The following is an 11,835-nucleotide window of genomic DNA, read 5'->3' as shown; positions in this document are numbered from 1 at the left end:
ACATCGCGACACCTAAGATTTTTTTGTCTTCGTTTATATATATTATAGATAGATAAGTAGATGTTTTTTTAAAAGCCGTAATTATAATATTAAAAAAATAATAAATAAATAAAAGAAACACAGATATGATATTAGTAGCATTATAATATAATAATAAAATAATAATATTTGAATGGAATAGAAAGAATCATCGGAGACGAACAACAAACACAGCATCCATGATAACAAGATAACGTGGTCAGTTTCCACCCATACACAGCAATTGAATTGAATTCACCACCACCGTACGGTAGTAGTAGTGATCCATTAACCCTAAGCTGGTAATTGAATGAGTATGGGCGTAATCGTACCATCTGTGAAGCCAGAACCCTCAACTCCACATCCAAAGCAAGAAGAAGATGAAGATGAAGATGTGGTGGTGGATAAAGACGTGCTGTGTCCGATATGCATGCAGATAATCAAGGACGCCTTCTTAACTGCCTGTGGCCATAATTTCTGTTACATGTGTATTGCTACACATCTTCACAATAAGAATTGATTGTCCTTGCTGTGCTCACTATCTTACTCCTACTCAGATTTTCCCTAATTTCTTGCTTAATAAGGTACCTACCTTCATTCATTCATTCAAATTAAAATCAATCAATTATTTATTTATTCATTCGCTTTGCAGATGTTATTGAAGGCTTCAGCTTCTCAATTAGCAAAAGCTGCTTCTCCTGTTGACCAGGTTCGCCTAGCATTTCAGCAGGTCAGTTATTTTTTTTTCATACTTAATAATAATAATAATAATAATAATAATAATAATAATAATAATAATAATAATCAATGTTTATATTAAAAGAAGGCGCCTCTTTGTCTTAGTCAAGGATGCGATGTCTCCGTAAAGGAACTCGATAGCTTGCTAAATCTTCTTCAAGATAAGAAGAAAAGAATGGAGCAAGAAGAAGCAGAGTCAAATCTTCAGATAATGCATGAATTTCTGCATTGTTTAACAAGGCAAAAGCTTGAAGAACTAAACGAGGTGATTCCAGTTTATTAACTATTTTTTTTACCTAATGCATATTATCATATTATATTTCAAGGATTGTGGATGCGTCCAATGATTGCAGATACAAAACGATCTGCAGTACATTAAGGAAGATATAAATGCAGTCGAACGACACAGAATGGAACTGCATAGAGCCAGGGAAAGATGCTCTGTAAAACTAAGGATGATTGGTGATGATTTTAACCTTCAGTCATCGTTAATGGATAAACGCACTATAATTAACCTTCCCGATGCACATGAAAGAAAGGATGCTTGCAGTGGCTCAGATTCACAATTAGGAATCTCTGTAGCAAGAAAAAGACGGGTCCACGCACAGGTTAAATAAACCTTTTAACGTCATCTTATGCTATAACTATATAGATAGATAACTTGATTATTGCAACAAATAGTTCAACGACTTGCAAGAATGTTACCTGCAAAAGCGGAGGCATTGGGCAAAACAAGTACAGAAACAGGAGGAACGAGAGAGTAATCCTGTTAAAAGAGAAGGTTATCATGCAGGATTAAAGGATTTTCAATCTCTACTTTCTTCATTTACACGATATAGGTTTAATGTGTACCTTTGTCATGTTTTTTTTTTTGTGCAAAATATGAATCTTTGGTATATCAATCTTCTGTTTCTTTTATTATATATATAGTCGATTGCGAGTCATTGCTGGACTTAGACATGGGGATCTTTTTCACTCTGCTGATATTATATCAAGGTTAGTTAGATTAGTTATAAGTATAAGTTGAAGAATTGTGTTGTTTGATCTTTTTTAACAACGGGAACATTGCAGCATAGAGTTTGATAGAGATGATGAGCTTTTTGCTACTGCTGGAGTTTCAAGGCGCATTAAAGTTTTTGAATTTGCCTCTGTTAGTGTCGCATTAATCCAAAGTTGAACCTTTTTATCGTTCAAGACTGTTTATTTATTTTATTTCCCCTGCGTTTCCAGGTGGTGAATGAGCAAGCAGATGTTCAGTGTCCTGTGGTGGAGATGTCAACGCGATCAAAACTTAGTTGTTTGAGCTGGAACAAATACACCAAGAGTCATATTGCCAGTAGTGATTATGAGGGTATTGTCACTGTTTGGGATGTAACTACTCGTCAGGTAGGATATTAGCGTCATTTTTTTACTTATTTTTAATGCCAATCTAAATTAGAACTATGAACTCAGAGCGTAATGGAGTATGAAGAGCACGAGAAACGAGCATGGAGTCTTGATTTTTCTCGTACCGATCCTACAATGTTAGTATCTGGAAGTGACGACTGTAAGGTATTTATTGCCTAAAACTTTGTAAATCATTTTTATCAAATAAATTCTATTATTATAAGAAGTAATACAGTTTTTATGATTATATTCAACAGGTGAAGATATGGTGTACAAGGCAAGAGGCAAGTGTTCTTAACATTGACATGAAAGCAAATATTTGCTCAGTGAAGTATAATCCCGGATCTAGCTTTCACGTGGCAGTAAGTTCTTGTTAAATTTCAAATCTTTTAACCGTTAATTATATAAATATACCTTTTCAACAAATATATGCATTATTGCAGGTGGGCTCAGCAGATCATCACATTCATTATTATGATTTAAGAAATATAAGCCAACCGTTGCATATTTTCAGCGGGCATCGGAAAGCAGTTTCGTATGTGAAATTCTTGTCCAATCACGAGCTTGCTTCTGCGTCTACCGACAGCACTTTGCGCTTATGGGACGTGAAGCAAAATATCCCGGTCAGTCTTGTAACAAAATAGTTTTTTAAATCATATTTGAAGCATTACTTAGTTATAAACTAGTATTAAACGACGCGCTTAATCGTTAAAAAAACTAACGTGCTCAAAACTTTATAAAGAAAACGAAATACCTCACGTAAACACAAGCAATATTGAAAAGTGGAGGGTGACGTATTGCAAGTTTTGGAGGAGCCAAAATATAAAATTCAAAACTAACTTATAAAACTGATTTATGTATACAGCTTTAACGACTTGTACATAAGTGCTCAGCTTGTACATTATCATGCGCATCTCCATTTTTGAACGAAACTTACATTAAAACATAACGCAACGGTATATTCAGAATGTTATAACATATGGTATTTCAACAACAGGAAATCTATAAACGAAAAAAAATAGAATCTTATTAATGACACTCACACACATGTCAACTCGTGGTTGGCTAGAAAAAATAAGAAAAAAAAATATAAAATAGTCTAGGGGACATCTTGTAAGTTTGAGGGGACCTAAGTATAAGATCGTGAGGGGGCAAATGTAAGTTTTTTTCCGTTTATTCATTGAGTGCTTGTTACTTGAGTTCCAAAAATTGTACCAAAGACACATTCAATAAAGAACTAATTTTGTTACTATTTATATTTTATACTGTCTGTTCTTTACACACACACACAATTGATCACCTTTAATAAATAATACTTTCTTAATCTTGCAGCTGCGCACGTTTAGAGGACACGTGAACGAGAAGAACTTCGTGGGACTAACTGTAAATAGTGAATACATCGCATGCGGCAGTGAGACTAATGAAGTTTTTGTGTACCACAAGGTTATTTTGCAACTTTACACAAAAGCTTCATCATCTTTAATAATTTATTTGAAATATTGATTAAAATAATTTGTTTGTTTTTGTGTTTTTGTAGGCTATTTCAAGGCCTGCAGCATGGCACGGATTTAATACGGATGCAAATGAAGGTGAGGAGCCGGGGTCGTATTTCACCAGTGCTGTTTGTTGGAAAAACGACAGCCCGACAATGATAACTGCAAACAGTCGAGGAACAATTAAAGTTCTGGTTCTTGCTGAATAGTAAGTGTATAATAATAAGTATGTATAAACTTTATGCTGCCAAAGTGGTTCCTATTAAAAGTGTCCTTAAGATATGTTTTGGTTAAGTAAATTAGAAGCCAATGTTGAATTGTAAATATAATTATGTAACTGTTGGTTCATATTAATCCTAAATCAACGACCGATGATTGATGATCTTTCGGTCATAAGTTTCAAACCCGTAAATGGAAAGTCATTAACGGTGGGTAACCCTTGCAAGACAAGCGGGGCGGTCAGGTTGGGTTACATGTGAAAATGGGTTGTGAGCAAAGTGGGTCCAGGTTTAGCCCCTGTTTACTAATTTTCTATGCGTATTGAGTCCTCCCTCTCCCTTACATTTTTGTCTTTTTTGTCTAAGCTTCGCCACTGGGTGGAGGTGATGCCCTCGAGGCTGAAAAATACAATGGGTTTATATATGGTCAAAGGATTAAGCTTTAGGCTTGAAATTGACTTCTGTTAATCATACAAAATCACTTGAACCCTTAGCAGAACGAGTTTTAAATGCATTTCATTTTAGGTTAACAACACATTTTCTCGGTTAATTTCTATGGTTGTAAAAACGAAGCGAACGCTTGTGAATTTGTAATTGGTGTTTTCAAATTTGTTTGTGCATGTGTACAGCTATGTATTTCGTGCTCGCTTATGTTCGTGAACTGATCGTTTGTGTTGTGAATTAACAAACATAAACAAACGCGCTCATTTCCTTAACAAACGGACATGTACAAGAAAACTCCGTTCGATTTTGTGTTCAATATGCTTGCTCTTCGATTAAAATTTACTTTTGATTGAAGATGCGCCCACAAACTACCGAGAAGCAAAGGAGGGTAAAGAAGGGGGTCAAGCAATGAAAGTTGAGATACATTTGATCAGGAAACACAATATTTGGAAACTAACGGTTTGTCCTAACGGGGTGATGCCAATTGGGGTAAAATGGGTTTTCTTAACCCGGCGGGTTAGTCAACAAGTACAAGGCACGGTTAGAAGAGGTTTTTGTTGAGCAACTGGATGGGTGGGTTCGTAAAAGGAGAGGGTAATAAGTGTATAAACTCTCTAAAGCCCTTTACGGGCTAAAACAAGCTCCTGGAATTTAAAGTTGAACGAGATTCTAAAAGCTAAGGTTTCAAAAGATGTACCTAGGAACAAGTCTTACACTTGAAGAAATCACCAAAGCCCTTGTTGATTATTGTAGTGTATGTTAATTATTGTAGTGTAGTGTATGTCGATTGTCTTATGGTATCAAATGCGGGAATGGTTTGAGGCGAGTGACTTTGGAAAATTAACGTACTATTTTGGTATTAAAGTAAATCAAGGTCATAAGGGGATCTCAATTAAGCAAGAAAGCGGCATGATAAAGATTAAAAAACTAGCTAGGTTGTAAATGTGTAACTCGGCTCAAAATCCGATGGATTTCGGTGTTAAGTTCGATCGAGACGAGAGTGGAGTTCTGGTCAATGGAACCAAGTACAATAGACCGGTTGGATGTCTTCGGTACCCTCTACATACCCAACTCGATTTAGCATACACGGTTGAATTGTTAGTTGGTATATGCAAGATCCAAAGGAATCTCAAAAATGCAGGGGGTGCAATAGATTCTAAGATATGTTCGGGAACAATGAGCATGGATATATGGTATCGCCGGGCCGATACCAAGTTGTTAACCGGGTTCAGTGACAGTAGTCACAACATTGATGAAGTTGACATGCGAAATACCACCAGGCAATGTTTTATTTTGTCAAAAGACCTATGTCTAGGTGTTCACTGAAACAGGGCAATGTTGTTTTATCTTCGTGTGAAGTCGAGTATATGGCATCATTAGCAACCTCTTGACAAGTCGTGTGGCTTCGAGCTCGGTTAAAGTGAAGTGACCGGGAAACAATTGAGAGGAGTCCTATTGAATATTGATAACACCGTCACCTAGTGCTAGCAAGAATCATGTTTTTTATGTAAGCATCAGTATACGTATAAATACATGAACGTATATAAAATATACATGTGATAGACCGAAGATATGCTAGCTCTTCTTTCCATTTTTGTCATTGCCGAAATCAACATGATGTTTAAAGTGACAGGTTTTTTAGTTCTTTTTTTTCTTTTTTTATCATTCCATTGATTTGAGGGTTCCACAACATATATGAGGGGTGGGTACTTTTTTCACTTTTTTAAAATGCATTGGGCATGGCAACAAGTAACATAGGAACATGTGACCATTCTCGATATTCCAATGAATATGCATGACAGGTCACAGTTTCTAAAAAAAGATTAAACGACCTTTTCCACATGGTAACTTTGTTGTTGCCACAATTCTAAGTTTCCTAAGTAACAAAGAGTTCCGGTAACGCCACTTTGGATAGGTTTTAACATCGGAAAACGCCACAATCGATGCCACATCGGACGTCAGGTGGGTTTAACGTTGGCGGCATGGCATACCGCCCCACAACGAGCTGCCTAAAGGATAGGGTGAGTGCTAAGTATGCTTTAATATATTTTAATAACTTGTTCATTGATGAATTAATATGAATTACAAGCTTAATGAGAAAAGAGACTTAACACAAATTAACCTGGTCTAAGTTACCTCACTAAATTGACAAATGAAGTTCTCACAAGAGTTCGGTTGGGTTTTAACATAATTATCAAAGTCATATAAACCAATTAATAAGAAAAATGTAGCAGATTATTAGTTTTAAATCTTGTTATTTAGATTGATATAAAACCGATTTTATATGTAAAAACCCAAACCCAGATCCATATACAAGAATACATGCTATCAAAATAAACAATCATAGGGTGTTTATATAATATACCTTCAAGACTCAAAGAAATGAAGGAGACGATGATTTGAAAGGCTAGCCTCAAGTTTGTATAACCACAAACATCCAACAAACACTCTTTTTTGCTAGGGTTTGATAACACTTACACAAGTAAAACTCCTCCTTATGTACTTCTTCTTTGGCCGATTTCAAAGAGAGAGAAGAGAGAGGAGAGAGATTCAATATTGCATGTCTTTTTAGTAGTTGTGTATTATGTTGTGTTTCAAAAAAGAATATAAAGAAAGATAATTAATTTTAACAAGTGGATGGGAAGTTTATCCGCATAAATGGTCGGCCCTACCAGCCCATTTATTATATTTCCTTTTTCCTTTCTTGTAACACACTAATACTTCATGTACTAGTCGTAGGTCTATTGAAATTTTGTGACATGTAACACTTTTAACATGATATAATTTTCATGCAATATATCATAACCATTATCATATATATATTATTTAACTAACTTAAATAATATCATAAGATCTTTCTAAATAAATTATTCATATAATTTATTGATTCCCCAAGTGCAAATATTTAGAACCCCATTTTCTAAATATCATAAGTGTTAATATTTATTTGTTAGATCATATCTACAAAAAATATCATTATGTTTGTTTAGCTTGTTATTGGGTATGACCCGACTTGAATCATAACGTATTGGCCATGTCAATTATAGTATTTCTCTAGGATAGAACGATTCCAACAAGTTCAACACACAATATTATCTTGTGGTAGTTATGGAGTACATGTTCTCAGTAAATTCCTTTGCTTTAAATGGTTCCATCTTCTTAAACCTACTTGTTTGTCTACTACATGTTATAAAGGTGTGTAACCATAAATAAAATAATCTACACAAGACAAGTTAAAAGTACTATGTGTGCATCGTATACCTCGGTCTTCAACTACACATTTAAGCAATAGTGCTTCGTAGCATTTAATTGGCCTGGGTGAAAGAACTTTCCTTCACATGATGAAGTATCTATCGGTATCAACAAAGAACCCATAATATTTTTCCGATGGGGCACCATCTTTTTTGGTGTGTAACTTTTCACAATCAGACGTTAGAATTTTCGGGCTGGTCATCGTTTTGGGTCAGGTCACAATTAGCCTAAAATTCAAGTTTTAACACAACTATTTTTTTTTGAGAACGACCAACTAAATAACAAATTCAAAAATTCATGTGCTTATTTGACTAAAATCTTGGTATTTAGAATTTAAAATTCAAAAACACTAAAAAGATTTGAACTCGTGACCTATTAATAGAAGAACAAAGGATTTACCACAAAACCATACTTTATTTTGTTGTTATAGATACCATCTATTTATTCTTATAAGGTCTTTAAAAAATTTAGCATAACATCTCTATGAATTTTTTTAAAAAAAATAAGGATTCTGGGAACTAAACCTATATAAGGTGGGTTGATAACGGACTATCAACTCAGGTGTTCTAAACCAAATTTCTATTTTCAAAACTAACCATAAGATCAGACCTTGTGATCAAAGCTAAATTTGAGTATATTTTGGAACGAATAGAAGAAATTTTATTAAATTTATAAATAAAAGTAATTTTAATAATATATAAATAGATGAAATTAATAAATATCGAGGATCTCAAGGATAGATCGATTACAAAGGGGACAAGTACCTGGGTTCAACCATAACTCCCTACAACACACCCTACAATACGTGTGTCCACAGGGGATCAACGCTGCACCCTTCTTCCTTCCCATGCACACGCAGCACATCTCATCCCTTCCCAACTCTTCCTTCTCATCATCCTGACCGCCGGTTTCCTTTTCCGTTTCTTCCAGTAACCTCATCAATGATATCCTCAACGGCGTCCCAACCTCCTCCTCTGTCTCTACGTGCTGCAGAGGAGGTTGGGTATGACGTTCTGCTGCCAATGCGTCCTCGAGGGTGCACTCGGGGTCGTCATTGGTATCAGCAACGTCGTTGTCGTTCTGTGCATCTATTTGTTGACGTACTGAATACACAACGACGTCGTTTTCGTCCTCCTCGACAGGTTCTGCGGACGCCCCGAAGCCCCAAGTGGACCCACAACAGACGATGCTCTTTAATCCCAGACGCTCATGGAGGCTCTTTCGTCGCCTTAACGACCTACCGTTACCACCACCACCGTCCATCGTTCTCACTGTCAAAAAGTCAACGATCGTACTCCTGTTTTTTTCCCTCTCTGTTTCTGCAGTTTCCTGTAAAAACAGAGCCGTCAGTTCCCTGAAACAACTCATTGAAAAACAAAATAATTAATGAGTCTGTTTTAGGAACTGTTAACGGATAAATAGAAAAGAGAAGGCGTGAGTATCGAGAATACGTACGAGTATAATAATAATAATAATAATAATAATAATAATAATAATAATAAGATGATGAGTTCACGTGAGTTTCATCAAGAATAATAAGGTGGAAATTGATGATGGCGCGGATTCCACCTCTTCCTTGTGATTCAAATAGAATTGAATTGAAGACGGAAAGTGATAAATGAAGTCAAAAGGAAGCTGGGATCAATTATAGCTTCATCCTTTTTATTTTTGAATTTGACCGCAAGTGCCCTTACACTATGTGTCACTTTGTAATATAAATTATAAATAACAAAACTGAGAAACCAGGCCCACATAAAAGAAGAAGCCAAAGTCAAAAGATACCAACAAACTAGCATCAAGTTAAAGACATGTACAAACAGATCTCAAGAAAGCAGATCCAATTATGTAACATATGATGATGTATATCTAGGGTGGTGATTATTGTTAAAAGTTTTGATTTAAGTCTAACTTGAGCATGCATGTTAGGATTATAAAAGTCGACATAGCTCACTTAACTTGTTTATCTTAACTAGTAAACCGGGTTTAAGGTTTGTAGTGGAATGTGTTAAAGCTGTAAACGTATTAAAGGGGTCATAAACCGGTTGGCAGGGTATTAACATATTTGGTAAGGGTGCAATAACGTGTCAGATAAGACATGCTAACCGACCAACGTCAAACCGCCCAAGGCTTAGTGGCAACGCGATGGAGGGCACCACACCTTTTGCTTTGAAAGGGTGCAAAGAACTCCACCCTTGGAAAACTAAGCTACACGTAATGAAGTTGTAAAGCAGTACATGGGTTAGGCATGTTAACTAGGAAAAACGACGTGCTTGTTAACCGGGTTACCATGACCAACTTAAAACATTAGTATACGCGTTCCGTGTCAGGAAGTACCACCCATATATACAAAAATAACGTCTAGAAAGATCCTTCTTTATTACATTAAATTACTAATTAGCATAGAAATGGTGTACTATTGTAATCAATAAAAGATAAGTATTGTACATTACATCAAATTAATAGATAAAAAAAGATAGATAATGACCTTACACATTTAATTTCCAATTTCATTATACTATAGTTTGTTTAAAAAAATGGCTTATACGTACATTCAAAATTTTATCATCTTTAATTTAATACGAGTCTTGTTATACTATGTTATAGAAGTATGATTAATGGTGTGTACACTTTACAACGGTGCATCCATTTCCTTGGATTGACTCGTTACTATAATGAGTTTTGATCAACAAGTGTGTCTAACTCTAACCTAATAGTTTAGAAGAGATCAAATATACGACTGGAGAATTGGATATTGATAAAATATACCATAAAACGGCTAGCTTTCATCTCATGAATTGTGACACGTTACATGTTCAAGAGCAAAGTCTTGAGCATATATGAGGGGTATAATGTAAATATATCTCATATATGTTGAAGACGAGGCATGTTGTATACATTATACTTTTGACACTTGATTCTAGGTATAAATTCTTAGGCATATTGGGTAGTATACTTTGTAAAATTTAGTTAAATCCGAGAGATAATTTTTTTATTTTTTTATTTTTGAACGGCTAAATATGTTACACTCCATATGAATTAAGCTCTTAACCTCCTGACTCATATTCTACACCCTAACCACCTTAGCAAACCGAAATGGCCCGAAATAGAAGTAAATAAAGATTTCAGATGCGATTAAAAGTTAAAACTATTTCGTTATCAGAAGCATTTGATTTGTCTCACCATTCCTATTTTTTTATAATCTTGATTTGATGCTTTGACTTATTATTTAAAGATGATAAAGTCGACGAGGTGTATTATTTAGTGTGGTCGTGTTAGGTGATTAACCTAACACGTTTTTTTATATAAAGAAAGAATGACAAGTTACATTGCCTTTGTAATTAAACCATTTATTGGAGGGATGTTTGTGAGTTTTAATTATAAAATATGAGATTGCGTATTGCATTTTATTTGATTGCGTATTGTATTTATTTACGTTGTATAATGATTAGGAATTAAACAATTTAATAATGACAATCAAGGAAGAACTAACAAAGAATTTAAATTAGTCTACCGTGTTCCATAATACATCCATAATTATTATAGTTTTCAAAATACAAAATACTTGAGTAATTACCGGCGTTAGTGGCATTGACTAGGTGGAATATACCAGTTGAGACTGTTTTATGTCTGCTAGGCGGGGAGGTGGATGAGACGGCTGAACACTTAATGATATTATGTCGGTTCGCTCAAGAAGTGTGGCATGATATCGCAAGTTGGTGCAAGGTACCGACTTTCTTTGCTTTCTCTACCCGTGACATTGAAAGCTACACAAGTTCTACCTGCTCCACTCGGAAAGCGAAAGTGTTTAACGTGGTGTACCTAACGGTAATGTGATGTATTTGGAAGGCGAGAAACAAGATGGTTCATGATAGAAAACGGGCTCATGCAAGTAGTGTTTTGGGTGAAATCAAAGCGTTGAGTTTTTTTTGGTAGGTTTGTAACATATCTAAAAATTTAAACATTACGTGGGAGAGGTGGATGGTGTTTGATCTTGATAGGTTGTAAGGGGTTACTAGAAATCTCAGGCTGTTGTGTTAGCGATTATAACATCCTGGAAACTGTGGTCCAAAATATAACAACTTTCACAAGTTGAGAGACCAAAGATATACCCGAAATAACTAGAAACCGATACCACCAATATGGACGACGACAACCAGTACAAAAAACGAGAAAATCAGATTCTGGTTGCCATCGTGCATCGCGACGGGCAAAGCTCAGGTCCATCGTGATACGTGAAATACTTGCAAAATATCTAAAATTTTTTGGGCAGTGTCATGCTATGCGAT

The 11,835-nt window shown here is 35.3% G+C and overlaps 1 pseudogene across 1 annotated transcript; it reads left to right on the top strand.

Annotated features, from left to right (window-relative positions):
• The first annotated feature begins 231 nt into the window (after positions 1-231).
• Positions 232-4,578, top strand: LOC143537805 (E3 ubiquitin-protein ligase COP1-like; annotated as a pseudogene). Its single transcript, XR_013136135.1, has 13 exons — positions 232-602; positions 671-748; positions 845-1,021; positions 1,110-1,364; positions 1,438-1,595; positions 1,687-1,752; positions 1,828-1,906; positions 1,987-2,142; positions 2,209-2,307; positions 2,400-2,504; positions 2,586-2,765; positions 3,475-3,585; positions 3,680-4,578. The product of XR_013136135.1 is annotated as an E3 ubiquitin-protein ligase COP1-like (transcript).
• The last annotated feature ends 7,257 nt before the right edge of the window (positions 4,579-11,835 follow it).

Source organism: Bidens hawaiensis, unplaced genomic scaffold (genome assembly GCF_021521415.1).
Source record: "Bidens hawaiensis isolate Kalapana, Puna unplaced genomic scaffold, B.hawaiensis_p1.1 tig00011382_1, whole genome shotgun sequence".
Classification (NCBI taxonomy): Eukaryota; Viridiplantae; Streptophyta; class Magnoliopsida; order Asterales; family Asteraceae; genus Bidens; species Bidens hawaiensis.
The sequence above is the reverse complement of the archived record's forward strand: the minus strand, read 5'-3'. Positions and strand labels throughout refer to the sequence as shown.